Source organism: Pleurodeles waltl, chromosome 5 (assembly GCF_031143425.1).
Source record: "Pleurodeles waltl isolate 20211129_DDA chromosome 5, aPleWal1.hap1.20221129, whole genome shotgun sequence".
In the NCBI taxonomy this organism is placed as follows: domain Eukaryota; kingdom Metazoa; phylum Chordata; class Amphibia; order Caudata; family Salamandridae; genus Pleurodeles; species Pleurodeles waltl.
In genome coordinates this window covers 762,732,451-762,752,844 of record NC_090444.1, presented here as the reverse complement: position 1 = coordinate 762,752,844, position 20,394 = coordinate 762,732,451, and positions in this window count along the sequence as shown.

Here is a 20,394-nt window from a genome sequence, read left to right as displayed (position 1 = left end):
ATGGAGTTTCAGTGGTGCCTCTTGTTGTAAAGGGGATCCCTGTGTGGGGACCAACACAAGTAAATATTAATGATTATGTATTGTGTGTGAGTGATGTTTGGTTTCATATTATGTGCACAATGAATGAGTGAGTGTGAAATTGGTATATATGTATGCTTATCACAATGAGACCTGATTGGTTGATTCTTGCATAGTTGTGTGGCACCTGTGTTGTTCCAGGATGGCATATGTAGATGGTGTGATAGTCCACCCTTCAACATTGAGCCAACAATGTCCAACTACACTGACACAGAAACCAAACTAGTAGCTCAGGAGAATTTTTAGGCCACTTCTCTGTCCACACATGCAGACACCGACCACTGTTCTATGTACCCCACCACCAGGAGCCTCCAATTGGGACCGTAATTGAATAGCAAGTTCTACCAGTAATCTCCATGCATGGTGACAGAATGCAACACCCAACAAGCTATTATGAAATCCCACACAACGTTTGAAAAGCAGTAGATCACCCCCCCATGTTATTAAGACCTTTGAATCAAGACTTGAGTATACCAAAAGTGCATTTAATAATGGCTCTCTTGGGGCTGTGTGGTTGGACATCGGAAGGGTGTGAAGAGATGGGGAGAAACAACATACCTGCAATCAATGGCACCTAATACCCCAAGGACGTAGGTCAAGACATAAAATAACCTGCCACTTGTTGCTGTTTTACAAGTGTGTTTGTGGCTTGACAATGAGCTGATGCACCCGAATGGTGATACATCTGAGTAAATGTTGCACGTATCACAAGTGGGAAGCCTGTGAGATGCCCATGGTATCCCCGTAGACCATCTGGAAGAAACATTGGCCAGAAAGTAGAGCGCAGCCAGCATTTTGACATGTGAAGGGTTGACCTGGGAGCAGACTGCTGGAAGGTGCTCCAGCTCCCAGTCAACAACCAAGTCAAGAATAACTTCAGGTGCGAAGTGGTCTTAGCCAATCACTACTTTGTTGGGAATGCTAAACATGGTGACCCTCTGCCTGCGAATCCTCTCACTCTCCTCAAACAATTGTTCACCAAAGTGAGGAACAAGGCAACAGAGATATTCACCATCATGTAAAAGAATAATTTTTGGTCTGTATATTGATTTCTTATGTAAGTAGGCTGTGTGTGATTGGTTATAGTAGTAATTAGTTTCACCAGTTGATGAGGGATGGAGACCACACTGGTCTTGCACCCTCTTTGAGGTTAAAGGTAATTTGAATGAAGCCACTTACATAAATAAATTAAATGTTAAGTAGATAATATTTATAATCCAATTTTTTTAAAATACAAAACATTTTGTCGTTCTGTTTCCTATTTTTTACTACTTGTTGTCTCCAATTATTTCTGTGTGAAGACGTTGCAGTACCAATAAGTGGCAATGGGTGGTCCTTGCTTACTCCAAGGTTCGGCTGAAGTAGATTTGAACCTGCTTTGCTGGTAGTACTTTTGTAATAAAAGTTTCTGTAACCTTTGTGAATTTACATTTTCAGATTCTTAAGTAGGTATGTTTTTATATTTGCATTTTTCACCCTAAATATCTCTTCAAATTTCCCTACACTTTTCCTATTTTGTACTAATCACTTGCCATTTTTAACCACTCCCTCTTTTCTGTATGACATTAACAACTAAAACAGAGACCTACATGCGCCAAGATCTCTACACAGAAGAGATAGGACAAGTGGAGACAGATATTTCTGCATAGAGGAATGTGAATTGCATTTATGAGTATATGAAGAAGTACTACTGCAGTTCTCCTTTACATACTCTTAAGTGGCTTTAGTGAATAGACTCCAAGATGCTTATTGTGATGTCACTCAATGTCACTTATTTCATAGACATGGAAAGAATGAGGGGCTGAGTGGACAAGCAGCAATTCAATCACGGGATCAAACACATATCCTTCAAGTCGATACCTTTGTCCACTAAGCCACCAGACCCAACATGATTATCACCACATGTGTAGTTTTGCTTTTAATTCAATTTTGGTACCCATCTTTATTGGGGTTTTTGGACAATAACAACACAGAATACAGGCCAGCATAGGGCAACCAAATTACCACAGCAATCAGCAAGCAGTTGTCTCTCCGCTGCCCATACAGGAATGTCATAAAGTTTCAAATGAATCAGGAGAGACAGGTTCCTTACAGTTTATAAACATAGAACTCAATTGAACAACAAGCCATATCAGTAGCATACTTCTTCCTGTGTTCCCCACCCACCCATCACACATATGCACAAGTGCAAAGTATCTCATCGAACACCCTAGCCCTGGGCATCAGGGTTGTCCTGGTGTGTCCGCAAGGCATCCATGAAACTGTCCCAATTTGTCCCAATGGGTCTTTTTGTAATCCACGGTCCTCTTGTCCCAGCGCCATAGCCTCAGCTCTACCCAAGGTAGTACTCGAGCCTTCCAATGCATGACAATCAATCTGCAGACTGTGAACATTGAAAAATCAGTGAAGCGGTTTGTTGCGGTCCCTGAGTGCTTATGTTATATAGCCCTAACATGCAGCTTGCCATGGGTCAGTGTGGCCTGTTATTTCACCAAACCTGTCTGTGACCTCTAGCCAGAGGCCTTGAACCTCCTGGCAAATCCAGAACATTTGGGCCATGTCCGCTTCAGGCTCCATACATCGCAGAGAAGCCAATGTGGATCTCTGAAAGATTGTATGGCGTCTCACCAGGGTAAGGTAGGCCCTATGTAGTATGTTGTGCATTGGAAGCGGGCATTCCGGGACACATTACAGGGATCTACATAGGGCCCTGCCCAGTCTGTTTGTGTCAGTTCCTTGACCATGCCCATCTCCCAAGTCCTACAGAGCGCTATCAAGGGGTCTTGTGGTAGGTGTGAAAGGCCCTGGGTTAGGGATGTTATCAGGTAGCATCCGTCACCCATAGTATGTAATGTAAGTATGAGTGGGTGTTGATCAGGTTCCGTATCAGTGCTGTGCCAAAGCCTTCCAAGTTGTGCCGCTAGTCGGCCGTAGGCCTGAAAGTGAAGGAGGTCTCTGTCATCCATAAGCTGGTGAAAAGGGACCAGTGTCCCATCCAGAAACAAATCTACAAGTGTGCCCACCCCAGCCACCTCCCATAGCACTACTTTCTCACCCACATTAGTTATTTGAATGACCCCAGTCCGATCTCTGGTGCATACTGAGGCATAATTGGCATGAGGCACAAACTCCTTTGGAAAGTATTGTGGGCCACACGTAACAACCCACCTGCTCAGCACTCCGTGTGGGAAGAAAGCTTCATGCATCATCGTTGTGTGGGGGATCCTGAGCCCAGTCACAATTTGTCAACATAGTGACCCGCCAACCACCAAATAGGCCTCTGGAGTTGCTCTACCAAATAATAATGTTTAAAGTTGCGAACTATTCAGCATCGACCCTTGTTCCACAGAAAGCCCCCAAAAATTGTATGCAATGTATGAAAGATAATCTGAGGAATATTCACTGAGAGATTGTGAAAGTAATTTAAAAGAGGAGGGAGTTTCACAAGTTTTGATAAGGACACCCTGCCCTGCAGCAAGAGAGGGAGCATACAGAAAAACACAATTTGCGGTTGAAGAGACGCCATTGCCATCATGAGGTTGTCATCAATGAGGTCTCAGTGGTTTGATAAATGTTAATGCCTTAATAACAAAAGGTGTGCGGCTCCCCTTGGAGAGGGTGTGTATTGACCCTGAATTGCTGCAGTGGGCATTGCTGGTGGATTGGGAAAAGGAAGCTTTTGGACCAGTTTACTCCTAGCCCTGAGGTGGCACGGAACACTGTTATTACACTCACAATCTCATCAATGCCTACTCGCATATCTCTTACATAGATCAATACATCATCCGCAAGACCACTTTCATTGACCCTTCTAAGGTATACCCCAGGCATGACCCACCTGCCTAAGCCTCAATCAGTTCAGCAGTTCAATCACCAGGGTGAATAGTACTGGGAAGAGAGGGTATCTATAGAGATGATAACGCAGCAGATATATTCTTTTTTTAAAAATGTAAGTTTCAAGTACACAACACCTCCAGCAGAGCTCCTCCCTTCAGCTCCCTTTCGCCTCTTCTTCCACAGTCTTCTACATTAAATATCTGACCTCATAGAACCTAAACATTCCATCCCACTCCCAGATTCACAAGACATCTTCACACATCTTTCCCCTTATAATGTTGAATAATAATATAATAAAAATAAAAATAAGCTTTATACATTAATACTATACACCTATACCATATTATATAAATCACACAATGGAAATGCATCAACATTTAACTTTACACACATTCCCTAACCTCCAAACCGACCCATTTCCAAGGATCACTACATTATGTTTGGTTTATTTTAATTTATGAGAAGTTGAGTACTTACTTTCGCCTTTTTGGACGCTATTTCCCTTCTTTATGACAACCCAATCCCCCACACGAATGTGGCATTGTTTGGCACCCGTTCTCCTATTATAATACATAGCAGCTTCTCTTTGTTTCCCTTCAACTTTCTTCCTCACAAGCTCATGATCCACCATCACCCTTCCTTTCTCCCTTAGCCACACGGGACACTCTTTCACTCCAGGCTCCATACCTTTGAAGGACACAAACGGTGACACTCCTTTTACTGAATGCGGGGTCATCCTGTGCGCCCATATCATCTTTTTTAATTCGTGCATCCACAGAAGATGATTGGCTAGCGGCAACTGAATATTCTCCATTACAATGCGATTCACCCTCTGCGGACGGAACAAGGAGACCCTTTCATGAGTTATTCCCATACTAGCTAAGTAGTCAGTAATCTCTCTAGAGACAAATTGCTCATCGTTATCCGACACAATCGTCTTAGGAATACCTTCCTCAACAAAAGCTTCTTCAAAAAATTCAATAACATTTGACGTAGTCACCTGCCCTACAGCTTTGATCAAAAACCACTTTGAGTGATAGCCCACTAAAACTGTTATGTACTTGCTCCTCTCACCAAGTTTAGTGATAGGACCTATAAAAACTATAGCCAACTTCTCCCAAGGTTTTCTCAGAAATGGCACAGCCCTCAAAGGAGGCTGCCACACAACTTTAGTCTTATCACTATTTGCACATGCCGTACAATTACTTCCAACTTCCTCCACCTCCTGATCCATTCCTGGCCACCAAAAGAATTGTCTTACTTTCCTCTTCATCATTCCTCTACCCAAATGGCCTTCTTGAACAATCCTAATTATGTGCTTACGAATCCCAACCGGTGGAATTAACTGTTCTCTTCTCATCATCAATTGTAAACTCAATTGGTCTTTGACTTTAAAACAGCTAGACAACTCATCCTTCCAACCACGCACAACTCTCTCCTCTACCTCATCCATGATTAAATCTTCTCTTCTAGCAAGTTCCCATTCTTCTACACAAACCGCTACACTTCCCAAAACTTCTCCAATTTCCTGCACTACAGTATCTTCCTCATCTCTTTCTCCTATTTCCACTGGCATTCTTGATAAACAATCTGCCACTACATTCTTGTTACCTCGTAAAAAATTAAATTTGGAAATTATAACCCATTACTGTTAACAACCATCTCAAGATTCGTGGAGTGATACCTCCTTCCAAACCCTTACCACCTTTGGAGATATATTTCAAGGGCTTGTGATCCGTTCTTAACTTAAAAGGTATACCCCACACGTAAAACTTAAAATGATTGATTCCCTAGCAACATGCCAAGGCTTCTCTCTCAATAACCGAATATGACAATTCCGCACCTTGCAACCTTCTAAAGAGAAATCCTACTACATACTCCGCCCCATCCTTGACCTGTGTTAGAATTGCATCTATGCTCACCTTGCTGGCATCCGTAGTAATATACGTTTGCGCTGTCACATCGAAATGTCCTAATTGGGGCGCATGCGCATTACATCTATTGATATTACTAAAAGCAAACTCACATTGCTCATCCCATACATATTCTACATTTTCCTTCATTAGTCTCCTCAAGGGTTCCACCACCTCAGAGAAATTCTTTAAAAATGTTGAATAATATTCCGCTAGACCAAGAAATTATTTCAGTTCATCCTTACTACAAGGTATCGGAGCATTTTCAATTGCAGTTACAATACTTTTCTTCAGTTTAATTCCTTCACCACTCACAACATGTCCCAAATACGTTACCTCACGTTGTCTAATTGGATACTTTTCCATCTTTATGGTTAAACCATCTTCCTCAAGTCAACTCATCACTTCCTCAAACAACAAGTCATGCTCCGTTTCATTCCTCCCCACAATCATTATGTCATCTTGAAAGCATAGCACACGTTTCATATCTTCAAAAATATTTGTCATCAGTCTCTGGAAAACAGAGGATGCTGAGGCTAGACCAAAAGGCATCCTTCTATAACGGAATGCCCCCAATGGCGTAACAATAGATGTTAAGTGTCTGGAATGCTCATGTAGCTCCACTTGATGATACACGGATGACATATCCAGTACATAGAATACCTCACCTTTCCCTTCCATTGTTTGCATTTCAGAAATATTAGGGAGTGGTTGTCTGTCAACCCATATGTTTTTATTGAAGTCTCTAAGGTCAATGCATAAACAATTTTTTCCTCCATCCTTTGGCGCCACTACCATTGGCGCTAGCCACTCAGAAGCTTCAATAGGTTCAATAATGCCCTCATCCAATAATTTGTCTAATTCCTGTTTCAACAGGTCCCTCATCATGTAGGGAATATTGCGGACTTTATGAACCACACGTTTAGCATTGTCCTTCATTATAATCTTATGTGAAAAACCTTTCAGTAAACCTAACTCAGTAGAAAATACTTTTGGACATTTTTCAAACAAATCTTGTCGAAGTACCTCATTAATTTCCTCGCTAACTTCAGTTAACATCACTGGTTCCTTCGCATTAAGATTTAAAATTATGCCCAGGTCCTTTTGATGATGCCACCCTAATAAGTCTATCCCACAATCAGTAATACACACCCTTCCATAGACAGCCCTATCTTTGAAGGTAATCGTCATCTATTTAATTCCCAGAATTTCTATTCATTTTTCATCATACCCTACATCTTTTATATCTGGTTCATCAAGTTGAGAATTTTGTGTATTTGACTATCTTGATTGATATGCCACCCTAGAAATAAGTGTGAACAAGCTCCCTGAATCTATCATTACATTGACAGACACATTGTTCAGACTCAATTGAGCATGTGTTTTTTTCAATTCATCAGTACTTTCAATTCTTATTTGCGTCTTCTCCATTGTTGAACCATCCACACATTGAACACCCAACATACTTTCCAGAGATTCTCCATTCGCCGTCACGACTATCTCACAAACATTCTCGCACATATCTTTGGTTTCTTGATCAACTACATGGAATTTCCTTGCCACCACTCATCTCCGATTTGAACCTACACACTTCAGCAAAATGCTCTCTTTTTCCACAGCTTCTACATAATGCATTTCTTGCTGCACACATTTTACTTGATGCAATATGTCCCAGAGCCTCACACCGGTAGCATTTACTCTCTCTCTCCAATCAAATTTCTCTGGCCCTCGGTTCCCTAATTTTTAATTTTTCCTCCTTCTACATTTGGTACACTCCTTCTATCCCTCATATTTATGTTCAACTCAGACTTATTTTTTATCTCTTCAATAGTACAGTATGTTCCTTTATGACGGCTTATCAAATTCTTGCAACAACATGGCTGCATGTTCCATTCTTTTTGCAATCTGTATGGCATCTTCCAAGGACGGATTCTTTATCAACAATTTTTCCCTTATCTTTTTTTCATAGGAACATCTCCCAATTTGATCCTTTATTAATGAGTCAAACAATTGTTCAAAAACAGCACGATAGTGCCAATCCTCTAAATGCCACCACAGATGATGCCATATCCTCATCGAACTTCTGCACTCTTCAAACAAATTTGTGGCATTCCAAAACTAAATTTGTTTTAGGAATAAATTAAATGTCCAACATTTGTACTGACATATTGAACACATTCATTGGCTGCCCATCACCCATCCCCAAAGACACTTCAGGCAAATCCTCATAAATTCTTCTCCTCTCAACTCCTAAATGATGCAAGAGAATAGCATGCTTTCTCACTGGGCTATAGCGATCACTCCCAATTGCCAAAATGTACGTTAAAAACATTTTTTTCTATTGTTTCCACGGTATTGGAGGCTCTCCCAGAGTTGATAGAAAAGGGGGTGGTGATGTTATGCTTTGATCCCCCATAGTACTGTATATATCCTCAATATATTGTCTCTTTTACCTAATTAATATAATGAATACAAAAAACTAACACAATTAATTAAAATAAAACATTAATATAAGTTATTATAACAAGCTAAAAAAAATAACTAACATAATAAATTCCTTTTAGTCTTCTTTCTATTACTACTTCCTGCTATTATTCATAGTCCTCTTTCCATCTCCACTTCCTTGTTTCACTTCCTTGATAATGAAGCTCATGTTGCTGTGTGTTGTTTTAACTTGGTTAAGGCAGACATTAATTTCATGTAATTTTCAGGCAACCCAACTTATCACCCTCAGCATGCATCTTAGCTTCGTATGCCCTAGATGTCTAAACGCCATAGCAATTCCACAAGCTGACCCTGTCACCCCCTGTGCTTAAGTCAGAGCCGGCCTTTCAGCAGAGTCATGCTGCACAGTGGCATCGAGGGCTCCTAATGATGCCTCCATCTGGGTCAATTCGTGCTGTAGGGCAGTATGTGCGCTCACCACTGTATGTCTACAGTGGCTCTTCAATAACACTTTCACTGCTCCCCAATCCATCAATCTAGTGGTAGCTGTGCCCAGGTTATGGGTTAGGTAGTTTGACTGGGCAGTGCTAGGTTTGTATTCGGACAAGGTCTTCCCTAAGTATTCAGCACTTGCAACTTTCAGCTGGGTGGCATGGTGGTAGAGAATGCAGTTGAGATGCACGTAGCGTTCATGTAGCAATGAATAATATGAATGCTCCCTGACATCCGGGTGTTGCATACACCAACTGTCCACTAGGGACCAATGCATAAGCCACTGGGACAAATAGGTTGCAGCATCACCAAAGGGGAAAAATGGCAGGGGTGGGTAGGAATGGTCTAACTACGGGTTCGGTATGCAATTGAAACCCCCAATGATCCAGGGTATGTGTGTCCATCTGTTCAATATGGTGACTTTCATTGCATAAACGCTTCCCATTAACAAGGGCTTGCCATCTAATTGACCCTCCACAAAGACATAACACTCCTCAGGGTCTTTTCACGTTATCATGGCTTTGATGGGCAATGACGGCCTCACACATATAAGGGTTCCACGAGTGAACCCTGAATATGTGTTACATCAACACTGGCCCTGTCCTTGTTTCTGCAAGTGTATACCCTCTCCTTTGGGTATGTGAGTTTCCTGTAGGAATGCAATCTGGGCGTCACTACTCTTAGTGTACTGTTGTATTGCATGTTGGCTACACATTAGCCCCATGCCCTGGATGTTCCAAGTGATAAATCGCAATCTAGCCATTTTAGTCACTGTCTCCTGGGGGAAGCGTAGGGAGGGAGGGTCAAAGGCATAATGTTGGATCACTTTGTTACAGAGGACGGGTGGTTCACTGTATGGCTTAATGAAAACTAATAACAGAACTCCTGATTCCCCTGCTCAGGGCAGCATAGTAACGTCTAACTGTCCAAACAAATAATATATATTACACTCATGGGGTGCTCCAGTCCCTATGTTGCAACACACAACATACCTGGAGAGTGATGGTGGGTGGCCAACCTGACACACGTAGTATGTACTAAGCCAGCACTCATGCAACTCAAAATAAGCGGGATAGGGTAAACGGGTATGACCCTTATGTTACAAAGTATATCTCTGCAGTGCAGTGAAGAGCCACCCAGGGAGCCCCCACCACGTCCATCTTTTTGCCTTAGACCAGCAGGCAATGGACACTGTATGTCTGCCAAATCCAAGAGAAGTGGGGAAAGGATGGATTTTTGCATGTGCACCGCAAAACAAACAATTATCTGCAGGGGATTAGTCGATGTTAGTTGACAACAGCAGATGCAATTGTTTGAAACCCCCTTCAAGCGATTTCATCCACCATCTGTGGTGTGACCGTCAGAAGGGCACCAGAGGTAGTGCTTCCCTCTAATATACTTGATCAACTTTAGGTAGTGCCTCTTCAAGATGCCACCCATTGGGGGAACGTCTTTCTGCCCACATGTTGGTGGCCATAGACCGGGCTTGCATCTGTTCTTCGTGTTCCTGAGTGGGAGTAGGGGCACCCATTATCCCACAGCAAGGATACAGCAAGTGATGGAGGAGGGAGACGCATTATCTGGGAGCCTTGGATCAAAGGCATAGTGAAGATATCTATGTTTGTACATAGTCTCTTTTCGGGAAGTTGAAAATCTACAGCAGGAAGAAGTAGATGGGTGTAGTCAATGGTATTTCCACAAAGCCAGATACTACTTTGACGAAGAACCGCTGAACAGGATTTCAAGTGCAGAGAAGAATATAGTGGGAGAAGCAGTGAAGCCAATCCGACCAATGATGCACCTCGGGTGGATAGCCAAGCAGATTGGTCATGGTCTCCTCCTGGTTCTCAGAGTAGTTTTTGCCCAAAAATGTTTCAAGTCCTCAATTATGGGATTTGGCCACCCTAGTACCTTTAGCACCACAGCCATAGATCCAGGACTGGTGGGATAATGCTTGGGAATTGAACACTCACTCAGGTTAGGTCCCGGTGCAGGTTTAAGATGGTGGGAACCTTTTGTGTACCTGTGACTCTGAAAAGGAGGCCAGCAAACATGCCCTTTGAGTCTCTCTGGTAGTCCTGGATTCAGATGAAGATGCAGGGCTCATCAGCAGGGTTGACTCTGAGGGTTCAAGGCAGGCTCCAGGTAGCAAAAAAGTCCTTCCAGAGGCAGTCTTGCAGAGTGCACAGAAGGTCACAGCAGAAGGCAGTCCTCTGAAAGGCCTTTCATAGGTTCTGGAGTGAAGAGTAGGTCTGAAGGTCCTATATTTATATGTTGCTGCAGTTCCTCTGGAATATGGGAGAAGCTTCTATAAAAGGGTCTATGAAGTGCATGGAATTTCCTGATTCCTCTGCCCTGGCTCCAAGTTGGTTGCTGTGACAATGTGGAGGTGATATTTCCTTTTTGTTAAGGCAGAGCACACCCTAAGCGGTTGCAAGTGGGGCTGTACTTAGCTGTGCTCCACATCCTGCCAGCAGATGACCCATTCAGGCACACCTAGTTCTTCTTCTGTGTGACTGCCTGGGAGGAACTTAAAAAGTCAGAAGTTGTATCCCATCATGAGACCCAAGGCAGTCTTCGAACACAAAAGGACTAAGGACAGGAAAATGCAAACTTTCTAAAAGTTCAAAACTGACTGATGTGTTATCACTCACCTGCCTAATGCCGCACAGCCATGCTGACAAAAGTCATGAGAGTCAACAAACAAGAGTCCATTTTTTATCCAAGTATTCCGTAGTAATCCATGTGTATTTCAATGTTCTTCAATGATTTCCAAATTCAGACAGAGGTAAAATGGTGAATTTAGAAATGCCTGAATTTAGAAATCCAGGAAGAACACTGGAATAAATATAGATTACTATGAGTTACTTGGATAAAAATTGGACTCTTGTTTGTTGATTCCCATGACATTTATCTGCATGGCTGTGTGGATTTAGGCAGTTATGTGACAATGCGCCAGTTAGTTTTGAATTGAATATCCATGCTACTGGGAGAGAGCACAAGCCGAGTCTGCATCCACAATTCTGCCATTGAGTATTTTGTGAAGTAGTTGATTCCAAATAAAACAAGGCGTGTTCTAGCATTTGATTTGACAACTTTCTAAAAGTGACATTTTCAAAAATGTAATTAAAAATCCAACTTTACCACTGAAGAGGATTTTCATTACAATTCCATAGTTACCATACATGGTCTGCATACCTGGTCCTAATCAAAAGTTAGCACTTAATAAATGTAATAAGGCAACCCAATGTTATCCTATTTGACAGGCATGACTCACAGCAGTGAAAAATGACTTTAGGAGTATTTGACCACCATGGCATTTAAAACTTAAAAGTACATGTCCAACCTGTTAATTGCAAAGCACCCTGCACTATTGGCTACCTAGGGCCTACCTTAGAGGTACCTTATATGCAATCAAAGGTGAGTTTAAGGCTTGGCAAAGGAGTTACTTGAAAAGCTGACTTGGACTTCTAAAATTGCATTCAGGCTGTAATGACAGGTCTGGGACATTTTTTAAGGTGCTACTTAAGTTGGTGGCACAATTATTGTTGCTGTCCCACTAGTAGCATTCAACTTACAGGCCTTGGGTATATGGTATACCACTCTACAACTGAGTTATGACTAAATTTAGAATGTCAATTAGGTGTAAGCAAACTAAACCATGTTTAGGGAAGTGAGTACCCACACTTAAGCATTAGTTAGCGGTAAAGCACAGAGTCCTAAGACCAAGACAACACATTTTAGCACAAAAATAGAGGTAAGTAGGCATAAAGCTTGGTGGAAAACCACAGGAAGGCTGACTGGTCCAGCGCTCTGGGTTACAGTGATCTGAGTATCCTATAAACATGTATTCTTATACTTTTGAATAATAAGTATTTATCCTGATTACTTCTGGGAAAGGGAGGGGTAATTTCTATCCCTTTCTTAGTTAAAAAGCTTTCATGAAAAATCCGGATCATTTTTGACCTGCTTGTGAAGTTCAACCACTATGGAACTGAAACTTTCAGAATCACAAGTATGCTGTACTTAGTAAATGTCACTACTACACTTGATCTGGAAGATGCCTATATCGATGTACCACTCTCAGAGTACATCACCACTTCCTGAGGTTTTCTTCCCAACTAACCAAACTAATTGTAAATGCTGCCCTTTGAATTAAAATCAATATTGACGATCTTTATTAAATTCCTAGCACTCCTTGTGTGAGTTCTTCATGTCAGTGGTATCCTGACATACTCTTACATTGATGATTAGCTGATCGGCAGAGGTTCATCTGAAAAAGCAGACACCATAACACAGTGGATGGCTTCTGAACCTTAAGAAATCATCCCTGAGTCTCAGTTAGCTGAGATACTTTGTTATAATCAGGTGTGACACAGTGCTTGGAATGTTTTTTCTCCTTCTACCAAGAGCTGTAGGCCCATATTTATACTTTTTTTGCACTGCATTTACATAATTTTTTAATACAAATTCAGCGCAAACTTAACTCCATATTTATATTTTGATGTTCGGCACATCTAACGTCAAAATATAGGAGTTTGCACCATTTTTTGGATGAGTGAACCTACCTTGCGCCAAGAGGATGCAAAGTAGATGTTCCCATCCCAAAAATGGTGCCATCCCCGTAGCCCCATATTTTCCCCCCATGCTGAAATGATGCACTAGCGGGAGGAGGAGCTAAGTAATGGTGCTAAGCTTGCTTAGCACCATTATTTAACGCCTGGGTCAGACCAGGCGTTAGGGGACTTGTGGACCCATTTCCATGATAAAACACTATGGAATGGGTCGCCAGTTGCCCTGCCCAAGCCCAGGAACACCCCACCTCCATCAGAGCGACACCAGAGGATGGGTGACCCTATCACAGTAAAGGCTAGGTAAGGTTTTTTTGTATTTTTTTTTGCCATGGGGGCCCTAAGTTGGCGCCCCCTTCATGGCACAGGGTGCAATGGCCATGCCCAAGGGACATACTTGTGCACTGTGCTGGCCATGACTCCTGTCTTATGTAAGACAGGAGTCATGTTTTTGGTGGTTGTGCATCAGGAAATGGAGCTAGTCTTGTTAGAAGCATTTTTTTTGCCTCTAACCAGACTAAAGGAATTTTCTGACGCACAACCCCCTCCCACCCTACCGCCACCCCCACCCAGCTAGTGTCTTTTTTTAAGATACTAGCCCAAGTTTAGCAATAGCTTGTGCCATTCAATAAATACGGTGCCCAGCTGGCATTGTGAAATGAGGCAAGCAGGAGCTAATCTTTTTCCCGCAAAACTGTATTAGCACAGTTTTGCGGCAAAAATAATAAACATGGGCCTTAATGTTTCATTTTTTCCTCCTGCATTTGTTTCCAGGCTAGATAGCTTCTTCTTAATAAAGGTTGCAAGTTCAAGATGATATGGTCTTATCTCCCGATGTGATTTCTTCATTGAGTGCGATTCGAGAACCCCTAGTGGAGTACATATACCTGCACTGGAGTCCTGCCTCAGTGACTTTGTTTCCAGCATTCTTGTGACCCGCACAACTCTTCCGAGTGCTAGTGAATAGTAAATGCTAAACACTTCTGTCTTTATTCCAGATGTCAGCAACCATGGCTGAGTGAAGTTCTTAAGGGCTCCTGTTCAGCCCAAGGATTGTAGTCCTTGGTATAGAATTCCAGGTTCTATAACTAAAGAAATCCTACTTGTTAGAAATCGGGTCTTTGGTTGGCAGTCAGGTTACCCCCTGTCCAAGCAAGGACCCTCACTCTAGTCAGGGTAAGTCACACACATTCCAAATTATCCTGTGCCCACCCTCTGGTAGCTTGGCACTGAGCAGTCAGGCTTAACTTAGAAGGCAATGTGTAAAGTATTTGTGAAATAATTAACACACTAACACCATATAGCACCACAAAAATACATCACATAGTGTTTAGAAAAATATATAATATTTATCTGGATACATGCAGGTCAAAATGATCAAAGATGCAATAATTAAATGTAGGGATATCACTGAAAAGTGATATAAAGTGTCTTAAGTCTTTTAAAAGCAAACAAAGGGGGTCATTACAACCCTGGCGGACGGTGTTAAAGCAGCGGTAATACCGCAATCAGGCCGGCGGACAAAAAAAGGGAATCATGACCCTGGCGGAAACCGCCAACAAAGACAGCCACTTTAACACACCGTCCGCCACGGCGGTACAGACAAGCAGCGCAGCGGTCACCACCAACAGACAGGCGGAAGACAATGTACGGGCCATAGTATTACAACCCGCCAATCCGCCACCTTTTCCGAGGCGGATTCACCGTGGATAAAAATACGGCGGAAACAGTTGCTGCAATGGGAAAACGCTCACCTGAACACATCCCACGGGGAACGAGGACTCCATGGAGCCGGAACTACAAATACTCCCTGCGTTTGTCTTTCTGCTCCTCTACGACCACCATCTACGTTGGCGCCGAAGACAACGGTGAGTACTGTACCTACAACATGGGGAGGGTTGAGGCAAAAGCTAGGGGGACACCCACAAAACACCCCCACCCGCACCCCCACCCTCGCATATTACAACATACACACCAATGCATTTCCAAACATCACAGTAACAACCCACAATCCCCCCGGAAGAATGCAAAGACAAAGCGAAATCCGTTCAAACATTGTAATGTTGCAATAAACAAGTCTTACAAAAATATACAGATATATACGAAAATCTGGCAGAAATATATACAGTACGAGAAGTAGTGCAGATATGTACATATCAATGTCCGTGCATCACTAGTCCAAAAATGCATGGGCGAGGCCCACAAAAGATACCTGACCACAATCGGAGAGAACACTGCCGGGGCATCAGATAGAAATACTACAGGCACCTCAGGGGGAAGGGAAGGGGGGGCACCTCAGCCGGATGACTGCAAAGCCAGGTCCATGACGGGGCTCCATGCCCACTGTTCAATCCTGGGGAGTGCAAAGACACAGTATCTCAAGTCTCTACAGTGGGTGGGTTGCCCACTGTGCCCTCCTGGGGAGTGCAAAGCCACAGTCTCTCAAGTCTCTACAGTGGGTGGCTTGCCCACTGTGCCATCCTGGGGAGTGCAAAGCCACAGTCTCTCAAGTCTCTACAGTGGGTGGCTTGCCCACTGTGCCATCCTGGGGAGTGCAAAGCCTCAATTTCGCAAGTAGATGACATCCGCCAGTGGCTCGTGAGGGGGACTGGTGCCCAGACTGGATTAGTCTCCCCGTGAAAGTTCCTGTCCTGTCAGTGTCCCAGCTGCACATGGGATAAGGATGCTTGATGTGGCGGTCTATTCATTTTTACCCGGTGCATGCCCTGTTCAGTGGTCTTCACCATGGCGGTCATTGCCCTGTTCAGCGGTGCTTTGCCATGGCGGTGCTTGCCCTGTTCAGCGGTCTTCACCATGGCGGTTCGGGACTGTTCAGCGGTGCTTTGCCATGGCGGTGCTTGCCCTGTTCAGTGGTCTTCACCATGCCGGTTCGGGACTGTTCAGCGGTGCTTTGCAATGGCAGTGCTTGCCCTGTTCAGCGGTCTTCACCATGGCGGTTCGGGACTGTTCAGCGGTGCTTTGCCATGGCGGTTCTGATACGGACATTGGTGTGTGGCATGACGTTCCCTAGACTGGGCATTGGTGTGTGGCATGACGTTCCCTCATAGCCCACCTGGGCTGTGGCAGCCGGGGCCTTCCTGGGTACTGACTCCGGCGGTGGTCTCCTGACCAGTGACAATACTTGGGCCCTCCTGGGCTATGACTCCGGTGGTGGTCTCCTGACAAGTGACGATACTTGGGCCCTCCTGGGCACTGACTCCGGCGGTGGCGGTGGTCTCCTGACCAGTGACGACGGTGCTGGCGGTTGGGTCTCGACCGCCGGGAATGATGGCGCACTTCTCCGCCGTGATACTCACAACAGGCTGGGCAGACTTCCTCTGGCCCTTCCCCACCTTTGGTGGAGTCACAGCTGACTCTCCAATCCCCTTGGAAACCATGTGAGTTGTTTTCTGACCAGGAGTCTTCACACGGTCCCGTCGTCCACTCTCCAATTTCAGAGCCTTTACAGGGGGTGGGCTGCCAGTGCCTTGGCTCCGGGTCACACTGCCTGCCCTGGTGGCCGGTGCACTCCACATACCTTGAACAGGCACCACTTGCATTGGAAGCTTTTTGGCTGAGGCGCTACGACGGGACTGATGAATTGGAGGGAGGTGGGGGCAAAAAGGTCAACTTTTCAGAGGGACAGTTTCTGACAAACACTGGGATGGGTAGTTGGAGGGGGCCTGGGAGTGGAGGAAGAGGAGGTGGTTGTAGGAGGTGTCACTTTAGGTGTTTTGGGTGCAGGTGCAGGTACTGGAGGCTGTCGTGAGGTGGATGGATGTTGGGTGTGTGATTGCCGGCGTTTGTGTACTTTGGGAGGGGGCATCACAGACACACTGGGAGAGGACACAGGGGACGTGTAAATGGCAGTGGAGGTGGTGAGTGCAGGTGAGCGGCTTGTGGTGCTGGGTGTCCTCGTGCGATTCCTGGTGCCTGTAGATGTGGTGCATGCAGGTGTGTGTGTAGACAAGACTGGGAGGAAGGAGGGAGAAGAGGAGGAGGGGGACACAGTGGAGGCAGTGGATGTTGCTGTGTCTGTATGTGGGTAAGGCTTGCGTGAGTGCCTGTGGGTTGTGTGGTGCCTATGTTTGCTTGAGCTACTTGTGTGTGCTGACTTGTGTGCATGCTGGTCTGTCGGTGTGCTTGGGATGGGCTGGGGTACAGGGGATTGGGTCTGGGTGGAGGAGGTTGGATGGGGGAGGCTAGACACAGGGACAATGGCTGTCATCAGTGCTGAGGCCAGAGATTGCAGGGTTTGCTGAAGGACAGCCTGACCAGAATGAATGCCATCCAGGAATGCATTACCGTGTTGCAACTCTCGTTCTACACCCTGGATGGCATTCACAATGGTAGACTGCCCAACAGTGAGTGACCTGAGGAGGTCAATGGCCTCCTCGCTGAGGGCAGCAGGGGTGACTGGGGCAGGGCCTGAGGTGCCTGGGGCGAAGGTGATGCCCACCCTCCTGGGTGAGCGGGCACGGTGTGAACGCTGAGGGGCTGCTGGCAGGGCGGTGCTGGTAGGGGAGGTGGCGGCTGTACCTGTAGAAGTGGGGCGCACAGATGGTGCCGCCACCACAAGGGAGCCCCCATCGGCGGACGAGTCCGTGTCGCTGCTTGGTGATCCAGTGGCCGAGGTGAAGCTCCCCTCGCCCTCCGTCCCACTGGTGCATTCTGAGTCCGTGGTGTGGCCCTCCATGGCCATGTGGAATGCAGCTCCCTCGTGCTCCGGTGCCACTGCACCTCCGCCTGATGATGCTGATGCACAAAAGAACAGGGAGAGCAGAAAAAGGGGGGGCGGGACAGAAGAAAGACAGGTTGAGTGCATGGCATACCGCTACCGTTGGCGGACAAGACAGACACAGCAGCCCCCTGCATTACGCCGTGCTCCTGGCCTCTGCATATGCAATTTCTGGGATACGGCCTACATGGCAATGGTGGACATCTGCACACATGGATGCCTCAGGGGCAACTATACCTCGACTTGGCACTCTACTGAGGTGGGGTAGAGTGCCACATGGGCTGCATTACAGAGGGGCCTAGTCTTCATGTTTCTGGCTGGCCTAGGTACACCCACAGGCCTCCTCCCCCACCCAGACCCCTCTACTGCGCGCAAACTCCGCAGAATGAGGTTGTACTCACCCCCTTGTGTCTGCTGTGATGCCCTCAAGCGCCCATCCCACTCCGGGTAGGCCACCGCCAGGATCCGGAACATCAGGGGGGTCATGGTGCGATGGGCACCCCTCCCATGTTGGGAGGCCATCCCCAGCTGAGCCTCCGCCGTCTTCTTGCTGCAGCGGCAAATGTCCTCCCATCTTTTCCAGCAGTGGGTGCCCCGTCTCTGGTGGGCCCCCAGGGTCCGGACCTTCTGGTGGGCGCTGACCTACATGACATGCACAAAGGGAAGAGGAACAGTCATTACCAACTGCACCGCCAATGTGAGTGGCCCCCTCCCTACTCTGGCCATGTGGCCCATTCATTCACATGCATTAATGTTCTATGAACTCTGCCCCCTTCCCTCCTCCAACCAGCCCTCTCCACCCAGGCCTAGCCCATACAATGTGCTCCCTGTGTACTAACCTGTTGGTCTGGAGGACCGTAGAGTAACGTGTACTGGGGGAGGACCCCATCTACCAGTTTCTCCAACTCCTGAGCAGTGAAGGCAGGGGCCCTTTCCCCAGATGCAGCAGCCATCGTCGCTTCCAGAGCGAGGTCACAGCAGCACTTGCAGTGTAAGTCCTCTCCTGTCGAAGGTCAGGTATCTAGTGATTGAACAGAAAGAAAATGGCGGTGACGTCCACGGCAGTGACGTCCGCGGCGGTGCGCTTCATCACCGCCGGCGCACCTGTTCATTGGCTCCTGGGAATTAACCAATGCAGCATTGCGCCGCGGTCTACGACCGCCTACCGCCACGGTGCGCAACGCCAGCGCTGTTACCCCACAATCCCATTGTCCCAGTTTAGAGGTCAGGCAGCTGCCAATTCAGGGGCCCACATGGCTTCATTTACCTCTGCGTCACACATAGCTAGGCCTACACTCAACACACATACAGGAAGGGTTTTGTGATTGGTGTAGTCTTGTGTGTAACTGTGGGTACATACCTGGATGAAAAATGACTGATTCGTCGCTGTTGTCCTTTGTAGGCACCGTCAGCTGGGACATGTGAGAAGATGACAGAATCCTCCGGTGAACCGACCGCTGGTGGACCTGTTGACAATGGAAGAGCGACATTTAATCGTCACCTACAGGTTTGACCGTGCCACAATCCAGGAACTATGTACCCAGTTGGAGCCAGACCTGATGTCACCAATCCGCCATCCGACTGGAATCCCCCCTGATGGGCAGGTGCTGTCAGTGCTCCATTTCCTTGCAAGTGGGTCATTCCAGACAACAGTGGCCATGGCATCAGGAATGTCCCAGCCTATGTTTTCCAACGTTTTGTCCAGAGTGTTGTCTGCCCTGCTGAAACACATAAGGAGATACATCATTTTCCCTGAGGTGGAAGATTTGCCTACAGTTAAAGGTGACTTCTATGCCCTTGGACATATCCCCAACGTCATAGGTGCCATTGATGGGACCCATGTAGCTCTGGTCCCCCCCCACAGGAGTGAACAGGTGTACAGGAACCGGAAGAGTTATCATTCCATGAATGTACAGATGGTATGTTTGGCAGACCAGTACATCTTGCAGGTAAATGCTATGTTCCCTGGCTCAGTGCATGACGCCTACATCCTGCGGAATAGCAGCATCCCTGATATGATGGCTCAACTCCAGAGGCACCATGTGTGGCTACTGGGGGACTCTGGTTACCCCAACCTGTCATGGCTATTGACCCCAGTGAGGAATCCCAGGACCAGGGCAGGGGAACGCTACAATGAGGCCCATGGGCAGACTAGGAGGGTGATCAAACACACCTTCGGCCTCCTGAAGGCCAGGTTCAGGTGCCTCCATATGACAGGTGGTTCCCTATTCTACTCACCGAAGAAGGTGTGCGAGATCATCATCGCCTGCTCGATGCTTCATAATTTGGCCTTGCGACGCCGCGTGCCTTTTCTGCAGGA